The sequence below is a fragment of the Phascolarctos cinereus genome, unplaced genomic scaffold (genome assembly GCF_003287225.1).
Source record: "Phascolarctos cinereus isolate Bilbo 61053 unplaced genomic scaffold, phaCin_HiC Scaffold_2;HRSCAF=192, whole genome shotgun sequence".
Taxonomy (NCBI): domain Eukaryota; kingdom Metazoa; phylum Chordata; class Mammalia; order Diprotodontia; family Phascolarctidae; genus Phascolarctos; species Phascolarctos cinereus.
The window spans coordinates 220,938,966-220,952,255 of record NW_027555625.1 but is presented as its reverse complement, the minus strand read 5'-3'; the positions used below and the strand labels follow the sequence as shown (position 1 = coordinate 220,952,255).

At 39.8% G+C, this 13,290-nt stretch overlaps 1 protein-coding gene across 4 annotated transcripts in view; it reads left to right on the top strand.

The window, feature by feature from the left end:
- MAPRE3 (microtubule associated protein RP/EB family member 3) overlaps positions 1-13,290 on the top strand; it is an 88,163-nt gene that overhangs the window by 37,369 nt on the left and 37,504 nt on the right. The window lies entirely within an intron of this gene.

The window sequence follows — 13,290 nt, the reverse complement described above, 5'->3', positions numbered from 1 at the left end:
AAATTTATATTAAAAAAATAAATTTTTAAAAAATTTTAAGAAAAGAAGAGATGCATCTATCAAAGTTAGTCATCATACACTGCGGCTGTTACTGTTCTCCCGGTTCTGCTCACTTCACTCAGCATCAGTCCATACAAGTCTTTCCAGGTTTTTCTGAAGTCTGCCTGCTCATCATTTCTTATAGCACAATAGTATTCCATTACATTCATATGCCACAACTTGTTCAGCCATTCCCCCAACTGCTGGGCATCCCCTCAATTTCCACTGCTGTGCCACCACAAAAAGAGCTTCTATAAATATTTTTGTACATATGGGTTCTTTTTCCCATTTTTATGATCTCTTTGGAATACAAACCTAGAAGTGGTATTGCTGGGTCAAAGGATATACACATTTTTATAGCCCTTTGGACATAGTTCCAAATTGCTCTCCAGAATGGTTGGATCAATTCACAGCTCCACCAACAATGCATTAATCTTCCAATTTTTCTACATCTTCTCCAGCATTTATAATTTTCCTATTTTATCCTGTTGGCCAATCTGATAGGTGTGATGTGGTATCTCAGAGTCATTTTGATTTGCATTTCTCAAATCAGTAATGATTCAGAGCATTTTTCATATGACTATAGATGGCTTTAATTTCTTCATCTGAAAACTGCCTGTTCATATCCTTTGACCATTTATCTGAATTATATTTGTACAGAAGGGAATTCAGAGGAAGCTTTAACAAACAAAACAGAGATCTTAGTCCTTTTTGACTTGGAGGTAGGGTCTGAATGTTCACATATAGCCAGACACACACACGCACACACACACACTCACACTACCACCACCACCACCACCTGAGATACTGGAATATAATCACAGACCTACACAAAATTGTGCAGCTTTGTAATTTCTTTCTTTTGTAGGCATGTTATGGTTTCTGAAGATATAAGAGGAATTTAGCTATCCTGCGTATACTGTAAAGGGAAAGTTCTGTGTACCACTTTAGATAACTATTTCTAACTATGTAACTGGGCCTGTATACTTCTTCATTCCTGTAATGATAAAATCATCCTTGATGACTTCAGTATTTGTGTTTATAACCTGTCTTAACAGTCTAACCTCTCAGTCCCTCAACCTCCTTAGCTTCTGTGACCTATGTCACCACTCTCTTCACCCATCCAGGTGAGTCATCATACTTTCAACCTCCATCACTTGCAGTTGTGCCACTTCTAAAATACTGAACTATGAAATTCATCTCACAGTTTCAATCTATTAGTCTTTCACATGCCACACCCCCTTATTCCTCCTGAACCTGTTTCATTGGGACCAGTTCCTTCCGTCTCTCCCTGTTTAGATTCATCACCCCCGCTCTCGCTATTCTTCCATTGCTTGACTATAGTCTTGATGGTGACAAGCCATTTCAACAATCTTCCCATTGAATCTTTCATCCCCTTGTCCCTCTGTTCCTATTCTGCTAATTTCCAGCCTTGTGTAATTCCCACAATCTTTATTTTCTACTCCCCATGGCAACTGTTTTAATCTCTTAAACTTCCAACTCTACTTCAATCAATATTTACTAAGTATTTACTGAGAGCCAGCCACAATGCTCAGTACTGGAAATAGAAAAAACAAATACAGCTCTTGCCTTCAAGATCTTATGATTGTATTGAGGAGATGTAACATACACATACAACAGTACACACCCTACTCTCTCTCTGTAGAAGACCTCACCCTTTACTTATGGAGAAAATTTTGGCCATCAGTTATGTTCTCCTTTTTCATTCCTTCTGTTGTCAGAGGATAAGGTGACCCTCTTTATCTCAATAAGGCAGGAATGATAAAAAGACAGGGGTACAAAGCAGATGTCGAACAAACTACAACCAAAAGCCAAATTCTGCCCCAACAATTTGCTTAGCCCGTTTTTGTAAAATAAAGTTTCATTGTATTTAAAAGTATAAAAACCATTCTTAGATATAGAAATAGGCAGGTGGGTGGGATTTGACCCTCAAATCATAGTTTGCCGGTCCCTGGGTTAGAGTATAGAAAACAGTATAGTCTCCTTTGCTGAATCTTCATCCAGACCACTAACCCAAGGCATTGTCCTGGGATCTTCTATGTCCTTGGGTGCAGCCTTTTGACTGAGTCCAAGTTTTACAGAACAAATCCTTTTATGAAGAGGATTTGTTCTGTGAAGTTTGGATTCAGTCAAAGGGCTGAACTTGAAGACCTAGAGGGCCACATGTGGCCTCGACGCTCAGGTTCCCCACTCCTGTCTGGGTTCTTTTTTCCCTCTCTTCTGTGTGGTGTTCTCATCAGCTCCCATGAGTTCAGTTATCATCTTTATGCAGATGATTCCCAGATCTAAATCTCCAGCCCTAATGCAGAGATGCATTCTTTCTCCAGCTCCAGTTTTGTATCATGAATTAGGTGGTACAGTGGATAGAGCACTGGGCTTAGAATCGGGAAGATTTGAGTTTAACTTACTGGTTGTTTTACTCTGGGAAAGTCACTTAAGTCAGCCTCAGTTTCCTTCACTATAGAATGGGAATAGTAATAGCACCCACCTCCCAGGATTGTTGTAAGGATCAAATGAGATAATATTTGTAAAGTAATTAGCATAGTTCTTGGCACATCGTAGGTGCTTAATAAATGCTCATTTCCTTCCCTTCTTTTAGACATCTCTAACAGGCTATCCTGAAGGCATCTCAACATGAGCATGTCTGTAAAAGAATTCATTGTCTTTCCTACCAAATCCTTCCCCCTTCCAAAATTCCCTATTACTGTTGAGGGGACCATCATCCTACTTGGCATCTAGGTTAGCAACCTCATTGTCATCCTTGACTCTGTTCTCACATTCAATAGAGATATCCAAACTATTTCCAAGTTTGGTCATTCTTAGCGTTTACAGTATCTCTCATATACACCCCCATCTCTTCTCTGACATTGTCATCACCCTAATGTAGGCCCTCATCACCTTACACCTGGACTGTTGCATTAGCCTTCTAATTGATCTCCCTTCCTTAAGTCACTCCCCATGACAATCAGTCGTCTTCTACACAGCTGTTAAAGTGACCTATGTTTCTAAAGCACAGGTCTGACCACGTCACTCCCCTACTTAATAAACTCCAGTGGTTCTGAATGCCTCCGGGATCCAATATAAAATCCTGTTTAGCTTTTAAAGCCCTTTGCAATCTGACACCTTTCTACTTTCCAGTCTTCTTATACTTTACTTCCCAACACACATTCTGCGATTTACTGACACCAGCCCCGTTTCTGTTCTTCTAACAGGACACACTAAATCTCAGCTAGGTGCGTTTGAACACTCTGTGCCCTATACCTGGATTGCTTTCCCTCTTCACCTCTGATTTCTGGCTTCTTGGCTTCTCTGACATTCTTCAAGTCTCAGCTCAAATGACACCTTTTGCAGGAGGCCTTTCCTACTTGCTCCCCCACCTCCACTACTAGTGTTTCCTCTTGAGATTATCTTCTACTTGTCCTCTTAAAATGTGAACTCCCTAATGGCAAGGTCCTCTTTCTTTGTATCCCCAGCACTTACCAGAGTGTTTGATACATAGTAAGCACTTAATAAATGCTGTTGACATCCAAAACTATGGCTAGAGAGCATTGGGCCTAAAGGCAGGAAGACCTGAGTCAAATTCTTACTAGTTGTTTGAACCTAGGCAAGTCACTTTCGCCTTTGTCTGCATCAGTTTTCTAATTTGTAAAATGAGAATAATAGCACCTACTTCCCAGGGTTGTGGTGAGGACAAAATGAGATCATTTTTGTGAAGTACACAGTGCCTGACACATAGTTGGTGCTTAATAAATACTTTCTTGTTCCTTTTCCTTCCCAAGGCTAACCTCTGCCTTTAATATTACAGATCATTGAAGACCCATTAATTGGCAAATTCAGTGCGCTTTTTCAGTTTTCATCCTTCTTGACCTTTCTACAGCATTTGATCCTGTTGAACAACTCTTCTTTATTGATAATCTCTTTCCTCAGCTTCTTTGACACTACCATCCTTCAGGCTCTAGTTCTGTGCCTTATTCTGCCTCCAGATACCCTGTCTTCCAATCAGTTTAACACATGCTAAGTGCCTACAATGTGCAAGCTCCTTGCTAAGCTCTGGAAATACAGAGATGGAAAATAAAAGGATAGTCTTTGCCTTCATGGACTTTACAATCTAATAGATACATGAAAAAGTAAGATGACAGTAGAACACGATAATAAGAAAGAGACAGTTCTTTTAGGAAGTGGGAATCCTGAAGCAGCTTATTTCATTTTGGGAAAGCTCTACATTTTAGAAAGTTTTCCGAACTTTGAGCCTACAGTTAACTCTCTCTTAACTACTTTCTGTTGCCCCTAGTTTTTCCTTTTAAAGCCAAGCGAGTAAGTAATATTTCATCTCCACCTCCTGGGTTCCCTGGCTTCCTTCAAGTCCCAGCAAAAACCCCACCTTCTACAGGAAGCCTTTCCCAGCTCTCCTTAGTACTAGTGCTTTCCCTTTGAGATTTTCTCCAATTTACCCTGTATATATATCTTGTTTGTACATAGTTGTTTGCCTATTGTCTCCCTCATTAGGTTGTGAGTTCCAAAAGAACATAGTCTGTTTTTGCCCTTTTTGTATCCCCAGTGTTTAGCACAGCGCCTGGCATATAATAAATATTTAACAAATGCTTCTTGATTTGACTCTTCTACGTGACATTCCCTTAAATGCTTGAAGATAGTGATCATGCCTCTCCAAATTTTCTCCAGACTAAACATTCCCACTTCTTTCAAGTTTTTCTCTCCATGATTTCAAGACTCTTCAATTGGTTAGTAAGCCTTTACTATGTAGCACTTGCTATATTCTAAGCATTGTAGTCTCCCTTCTCATAACACTTATCAGCTTATCCAGAACTAAATACAGTTTTCCATATGCAGTCTGACTAGAGCAGAATACAGCAAAACTATTATCTCCTTAGTCTTGGACCCTGCCTCTCCATGCAGCCAAGGATCACATCAGTGCTTTTGGCTGCCATATCACATTCTTGAATCATACTGAATTCCCTAAAACTCCAAGATCTTTTTCAAACAGTCTGCTGTTCAGCCATGCCTCACCTATCTTGTACTTGTGGAGTTGATTTTCTGTGCCTAAATCTAAGACCACATTTATCTCTATTAAATTTCATTTTATTTGGTTCATATAAATTTTCTAACCTGTCAAGATTTTTTGGGTCTTGAATCTATAATCCCACCTATTAACCATCCCTCCTAGCTTTATGTCCTCTGAAAATTTTGTAAGCATGGCATCCATGTCTGTATCCTAATCATTGGTGTGGCAGTGAGAGTAGAGAAAAAGGAACATGTCCAAGAGTATCACACAAGAGTATTGTGGGAGCAGCTAGGTGGCGCAGTGCATAGAGCACCTGCCTTGAAGTCAGGAGGACCTAAGTTCAAATGTGGCCTCAGACCAAACACTTGACACTTACTAGCTGTGTGACCCTAGGCAAGTCACTTAACCTCAATTGCCTAAAAATTAAAAAAAAAAAATTCCATCATGTTGAGGGGCAGCTAGGTGGCGCAGTGGATTGAGCACCGGCCCTGAAGTCAGGAGTTCCTGAGTTCAAATCCGGCCTCAGATCAAACACTTGACACGTACTAGCTGTGTGACCCTGAGCAAGTCACTTAACCCCAATAGCCTAAAAAAAAAAAAGAGTATTGTGGAAATAGAATAAAACTTGGGCAATTCATTGGATGTGGAGAATGCGTGTGAAGAAGATAAAACAGCCTGAGTTTACAAAGCCTAGTGACTGAGAGCGTGGATGAGGGGCAAGTTTGAGGGGAAAAGATAAGAATTCAGTTTTGGACTTAGTGCGTTCCAGAATGTTGATGGGACAGCCACATTATGATACATATCAGATAGGTGGAAATGTAAATCTAGAGCTCAGAGGAGAATTTGGGGTTGAATATTTATATTTGTTGGTAGTCAGATGCACAGAGGTAATAATTGAAGTCATGGAAATGGCTGAACTTGTCACAGGAGGGAGAAAATAAGAGGAACAAGAACAGAGCCTTGGATTGAGAATCTATACTTAGGGAGCAGAAAGATGAAACTGAACCAGAGGAAATAGAAAAGGAGTGGTCAGAGAGGCAGGATAACGAAAAGAGAGCAGTGTTGCAGAAGTTGGAGGAGAGAATATGAAAAAAGAGGCAATGGTCAGTAGATTCAAATGCTATGAAGAGGACACAGAGGATAAGACTTAGGAAAGGTCATTGGATTTGGCAATTAAAAGATATTTAGTAATCTTCTGTGTGTGGCAGTTGGGATTAAGTGACTTACTCTGAGTTACATGGCTAGTAAATGTTATGTGTCTGAGGCTGGATTTGAACTCAGATCTTCGTGACTCCAGGGCCAGTGCTCTATCCACTGCACCACCTAGCCACTGCAATCTTTGTTAATCTTAAAAAGCAATTTCAGTTGGTTGGAGATAGAAGCAAGATTGTAGGGGTTTGAGGAATGCATGGGTGGTGGGGAAGCAGAGGCAGCAAATGTAAACCACTCCTTCTGAAAGTTTGGCAGGAAAAGGGAAGAGTAAATGATAGCAGAGAGGATAGTGGGGACAAAGGAAACTTTTTTTTAAAAACTTGACCATATTTGTAGTCAGAGGGGAAAAACTCAGAGAAGAGAGATTAAAGATGAGAGACTGATCAATGGAGGAAGGAGGGTAATAGAATCAAAGGCACAACTGGAAGGTTTGACCCTGACAAGGAATAAGACTGCCTCATCTTCTGACACCAGAGAAAAGGAGGAATAAATAGGTGAAGACGGAAAAGGTTTTGAGGCATGAAAGAGGGGAAATGAGGTCATTCAGTCATTCTCAGTGTAGGAAATGAGATCATCTACAAAGAGTGGGGTACAACACCCAAGTAGAGATTTTGAGCAGAGAAGTTTTAAAATAGTTGTTCTGGGCAGTGTGGTTGGTTTTAATTGAGAGATGAAATAGAAAGCTTTGACTTGCCAGGGCCCAGTTGCATGTCTTTCTAATAAACCCAGTGAGAATGATTTTTGTGACTTCCTCCAGCAACACTCAGTGACTCAGGATTAGAAGCAAAGATGAATGGTAAGAATAACATAGGATTATCAGTAGAATGACTAAGGTTCAAGAGAGTCCTTGACCTTCTCATCTATTCCTGTGGTTTCGATGATAATCTCTGTGTAGGTACCTAATATAAAACCCCAACATGTCCCTTTTCCCAACTTCCCTTTTTTTCTTTTGATAGCTCCAGCATCCCAGACTCAGAATAATTTTTGGCTCTTCTCTTCTCTTCACCCCTCCCCTGATCAGTTGTCAAATCCTATCAGTTCTGTTTCTTTAATATGCCTAAAATCTGTCTTTTCTCCTCATACTAACACAACACTAGTTCAGGCCTTAGTTAGCATGCTCCTGAATTGTTGTAATAGGCTCTTAATTGGACTCCCGGTTTCCAGTTTCTCCCATTTTTTACATGGCCATCAAAATCATATTCCTAATGTGTGTCTCCTCCCTGGTTAAGAAACCTTCAGTGGCTCCCCATTGCTTGTAGAACAAAATACAGAGGCATTAACCTGACATGGAAGGTCCTCCCCAATTAGGCTAAAACCACCATTATTTCACATTGCATCATTTTCTTTGGGTATATCTGATGCTCACCTCTGGGCACCTTTCTCTAGGTATGAAAAAGTGTAAGTAATCTTGGCTGATATAATTCAGAGAGCCTAAAGCTTGGCTGCAGGTTTCACGGATCATAGAGGAAGAGAATTCGGAAGTCTCTAGGCCAGCCTGCACATAAACAAGAATCCCTTCTACATCATTCTTTACAGGTGGCTAGTACTCATTCTTAGAAAGTGTTTCCTTATATCAAACGGAAATCTGCCCGTTTGCAATTTGAATCCATTGCTTCTAGTTCTGCCTTCTGAAGGCAAGCAGAACAGGAATGAGCCTCTTCTGTGTATTGGAGGACAGCTATGAAATCTCCACCAAATCTTCTCTTCATCAGGCTTAACTTCCCAAGTTGTTTTAAATAAGTTTTAAGTGGCATGGTTGCCTTCTTCTGCTTATGTTAGGGTTTGTCACTGACTGTCCTTCATAAAATTTTGTCCCCAGAACTGAATACACTGTTCCCGATGTGGTCTGATGAGGGCAGAAGATAGCAGAAATATTCAGGTCTCTGATACTAGATATGGGGCAGCTAGTTGCACAGTGGATAGAGGGCTGAACCTGGAATCAGGACGTCAGGAAGACCTCAGTTCAAATTTGGCCTCGGACACTTACTAGCTACCTGTGTGACTCTGGGCAAGTCACTTAATCCCGTATGCCTCAATTTTCTCATCTGTAAAATGAACTGAAAAAGGAAATGGCAAACCACTCTAGTGTCTCTGCCACAAAAACCCCAAATGGGGTCATGAAGAATTGGACGTGATTACTGAACCACAAGAATACTAGCTGCAGTGTCTTTTTAAAAGGTAGCCTAAGAATGTATTAAGTTTCTTGACTGCTATGTCATACTGTTTGATTCACATTGAATTTGTCTATTAAACCGCCACGTCTTTTTCACACCAACTCCTCCATCCTCTACTTTTACAGTTTATTTTTTTTGAAGGACTTTATATTTATTACACTTAATTTTAATCCTTTAGATTTGGCTCATCATTCTAGCTTGTTAATTTAGGATCCTGACACTCATCCAGTTTGTTAGCTATCCCTCCCACCTTTGTGTCATCTGCAGATTAAGATGGCCACCTATGCCTTCATTGAAGTCATTGATAAGTCTGTTGGACACAGCCAAGAACAGATCACTCTGCACATTTCACTAGAAACCTTCATCTAGATTCACACTGATCCACCAATGACTAGCTTGAATCTTTCAAGTCCACATCTTTCCATCTTGTACACAAGCATGCCACAGGAGATTTTGTCAAATGCTTTACTAAAAACTTGGTGTGCATTGTATTTATCTATATCTTTTCTATTTCTGAAAACTAGTTTGTACCAGCTTTAGTTATCCTATCAAAGAAGGAAATAGGGTTAGTCTGTCATAACCTGTTTTAGAGGACATCATGGTAGCTCATTGTGATCACTTCTTCACTTCCTGAAAGCTCACAAACTATCCTTTTATAATACATTCTAGAATTTTGCCAGGAATCCAGATCACACTTACTGACTTATAAGTCTGAAGAGTCTACACATTTCCCTTTGAAAAACTAGTACATTTACCCATCTCTAGGCCTGTGAAATCTCACCGATTTTACAGTTTTCAATGATTGTCGACAGCAGGTTAGCATGAACACCCTACACTTGTTTCAATAACCCTAGGATGTAGTTGATCTGGACCTGGTAAATTGAACTGATTAAGGGCAGCTAGGTGTTCTTGTGCCACCTTCCTATTTATCTTGTTATTCAAATCCCTGTAACTATTTCTGTTCCATCCTCCCTACTATAAAGATCATCCTCTTTGGTAGAGAAAATAGAAGCAAAGTGAAAATTGGCAGATGACTATTTTCTCCCTCATCTTATTATCATCATCCCATCCCCTATGAGCAGCCTTCCTCTATCCTTCTTTGAACTTTCCTTTGCTCCCAACATAACTAAAAAGCCCTTTTTGTTCTCTCAACACTTTTTCACCACTTCCAGTTCATTCTGAGACTTGACACATCTGACACTATCCTTGCAAGACTGCTACTTTTTTGTAATTCATCTCTGTTAAGTGCTGGTATTTCCATCTTCTACATGTCTTTTAAATTTTTGTTTTTTAAAAATTGATTAACAAATGAGTTGTCTATACATCTACATCAGATTTTTGATAGTTCTCCTTTTCTTCCTCATAGAAATTGTTTGTTAACAGAATTTCAGCCTTTAATGCTTCTCATCCATCATGAGCAAGCTTCCCTTGAAAAATTTTAGGCTATGGGATCCTACTTAACCTTTCTCTAAACTTTTTGAAGTCTGCTTTACTCAAAGTTCCCATCATTTCTACTTCAGCAGTGCTTAAGGCAGAGTGTTTGGCATATAATTAATATAACATAATTAACAAATGCTTATTGACTTGACTTCCTTACTGGTCAGAGTCAGGTTCAGAATATCAGTTTCTTTTATTGTTTCTGATACTTTTTGAAGAATGAAAGTGTCATTAAAGGAAATTTTAAAATGTATTAACTTCTATGTTTGTGGCAATGAATTCTAGTAGATGAACAGATGGCTGAAATCCCTCATTGCTGCTATATTATGCCTCCATGAATGAATGAAAAAAAAGCATTTATTAAGCACTTACTTTGTGCAAAACACTGAGGGTAAAAATAGAAAAAGAAAGACAGTCCCTGCTATCAAGGAGCTCACATTCTAATGGAGGAAACAATACAAATAAGAGGTTTCAGATGTAAGTTAGATGGGCCCCACTGCTGCTAGGCAGTTCTCAATCTTCCTATCCTGCTTTCCACAGCAGCTCTTCCAGACCTTTTCATTCCTTCTCAAACCTCCCATGTTTGCTTTTTTCCACCGTCTTAGTTGAGAATCTTGCCTCATAGTTTACAGAAAAAATTGAGGCCATTCACCATGAGTTTTCTCTTTTTCCCTCTTCTTCATCTCTTGTCACTCAGATGGCTTCTGCCACTTTCTCCTCCGCCCATCTCATGAAGAGGCAGCTGCACTCCTAAGACGAACCCCTCTCCTTGTCCGGGTGATCTCATTCCAGCTCATTTCCTTCAACAGATTGCCTTCTCTGTCATCCCCTCTCATCACTTATTTTCAATCCCTCCCTATTTGCTCCTTCCCTATTGCCTACAAATATGCCTATGTCTTCTCCATCCTCAAAAACCCTCACTTGATCTTCCCATCCACATGATAGTCCTGTATCTCTTCTGTCCTTTGTAGCTAAACTCCTTGAAAAGACCATCTACAATAGGGTCATCTGCTTTCTCTCACTTCACTCCTTTTTTGCCCTTTACAATCCAGCTTCTAAACTTATCATTCCACCAAAACTTCTCTGTCCAAAATGACCAGTGACATTTTAATTGCCAAATTCAGTGGCCTTTTCTCAATCTTTGTTCTCCTTGACCTTTCTGCAGTCTTTGACACAGATGATTGCCCTCTTCTTCCATGTACTTTCTTCTCTTTAGGTTTTCACACACCACTCTCTCCTGGTTCTCCTCCTACCTATCAGACAATTCCTCTGTCTTCTTTGCTTGGTCTTTATCCAGATCACTCCCTCTAGCAGTAGGTGTTCCATAGGTCTCTGTCCTGGACCCTCCCTCTTCGCCCTTTGTACTATATTATATTTAGTGATCTCATCAGCTCCCATGGATTTAATTATAATCTTCTTGCTGATGATTCTCAAATCTACCTATCCTGCCCCAAACTCTCTGCTGACCTCTAACCTCCCTTCTCCAAATGCCTCTCAGAATTAGTCTGGGACTACTGTTGTTACTCCTGGGCCTTTTTGCCTTTATTTTGCCATTGATGGCGATTGGTCATTGGTTGGTGTTGGTGGTGGCAATGTATGTGGGCCCTTTTTTAACAGTGATTTCTCCCCTCAATGATGGCTGAAAGGCCTGAGCTAGGAGCAGGCTGGTGAGGGGCCCTGTTTTTGCGAGAACTTGGGTTTGGATTCCTGGGATGTCTTCGCTCGAGTCTGAGAAGGAGGTGGTAATGGTGGTTTGACTTGCCTGGCATATGCTGCCTCAAAATGCTTTTGTTGCTCTATGATAGGTTCGTGATCAGTTTCTTGAACTAGTAATACCTGTTTCTTCCTTCTGAGTATGTGATAGCTAGTGTACTTCTACCAAGATATTCGTTCTGCTTCTTCCATTGGTACTCCTTCAGATATTCCATACCATGCCCCAACTACACTTGGTTCACCTTAGCCACTTTCCAACCTGCCAACACCAATCCCATCCCTCACCTCACTTTCTTCCCCATTGAATTGTAATCAAATCAAGTTACAAAGACCTGAGTTCAAATCCAGCCTCAGATGATTACTAGCTGTTTGAACCTGGAAAAGTCACTCAATCTCTCTGTCTGCCTCATTTTCTTTGTAAAATGGGGGGGTGGGCACGGAGGGGAATAATAGCCTTACCTCCCATGGTGAATAAAATAAAATAATATTTCTAAAGTGCTTTTAAAGTGCTATATAGATACTCGCTACCATTGCTTCTGGAAAGGGTACCATCCATTGATTGCCCTATTGTTCCACTCACCATCCCTATGACTTCCCAGGCCAAAACACATTTCCCTGGCCACTACTCCCCTCTTTATTATTTGCTTCTTTTTCTCCACCTCCTTTGGCTTTGCTACTTTATTACCTGTGAAACTTGGTATTTTAATGTTTGTAGACCTCAGTTCCTCATCTGTAAAATGAGGGGGTTGGACTAGGTGACTTCTAAATTCCCTTCCAACTTTAAATCTGTGATCTTGTGATCTCCCTGGCTCCTGGATTTCCTCACATGAGTGTAGCTTCTTAATGCTACCTTTTTTATCTATTCTGTTTCTTTAAGAATAACTTCTTAAGTTAATCCCTTTCAGTGCCATTTTTCAGCTGTAGTATTTATTCCGCAATGTCAGTGAAACCTGTTATCTGATTTTCCTTCCTATACTAGGCTCTCTAGTTCCCACAGGTTGTTAGGCATACTTAGTGCAATTAGGCATTTATTGAGGCCATGAGTTTTTGTTGCTGGTTCCTTTCATGGATTTTTGTTTCCTCTGAATTTCTGGCTGTCTCTACTTCTGTGTTTCTTCCTACTGTTATAATATTCTCTCTGTCATTTGGGCTTAGTAGATGTACGTAAACAGTATTTCTTTTTAGCTTAAAAGCACTTTTGATTAGGTTAGTGAGCCACCAAACCAAAACATTTTGCCAGTCCTTGTTGGTTATATTATATGCATTAGTCAAGAGTTTGTTATGCCTATATTGTAAGCTATGGTTCAGAAATCTAAATCTTATTTTCATACAACCAGTCATTTGTTAGATCTATCTTTTCTGAAGGTTTTACTTTTGATAAGCAGTGGTGATGAAAATACTGTTTGTGTCCATAAGGACTTCAGGTTGGGTTTTATTATTATTCTTGTTATTTTGTTGTTAATTGTTTTGTTTTCTTTTTGCCCAAAGCTTAAGATTCTTAGAAATACTTTCTAGATTATTTCTTTTTTAAGATGCTTTTATTGATAGCTTATATTTTTATATCATCTCTATGAGGTGTTCATGTATACCTCCCTTGTTCCTGTCCTTCAAACTCACCACATTAATAACTCAAAAGGAAAAAGATCTAGTACCAAACACTAAAGAAGCTATAGT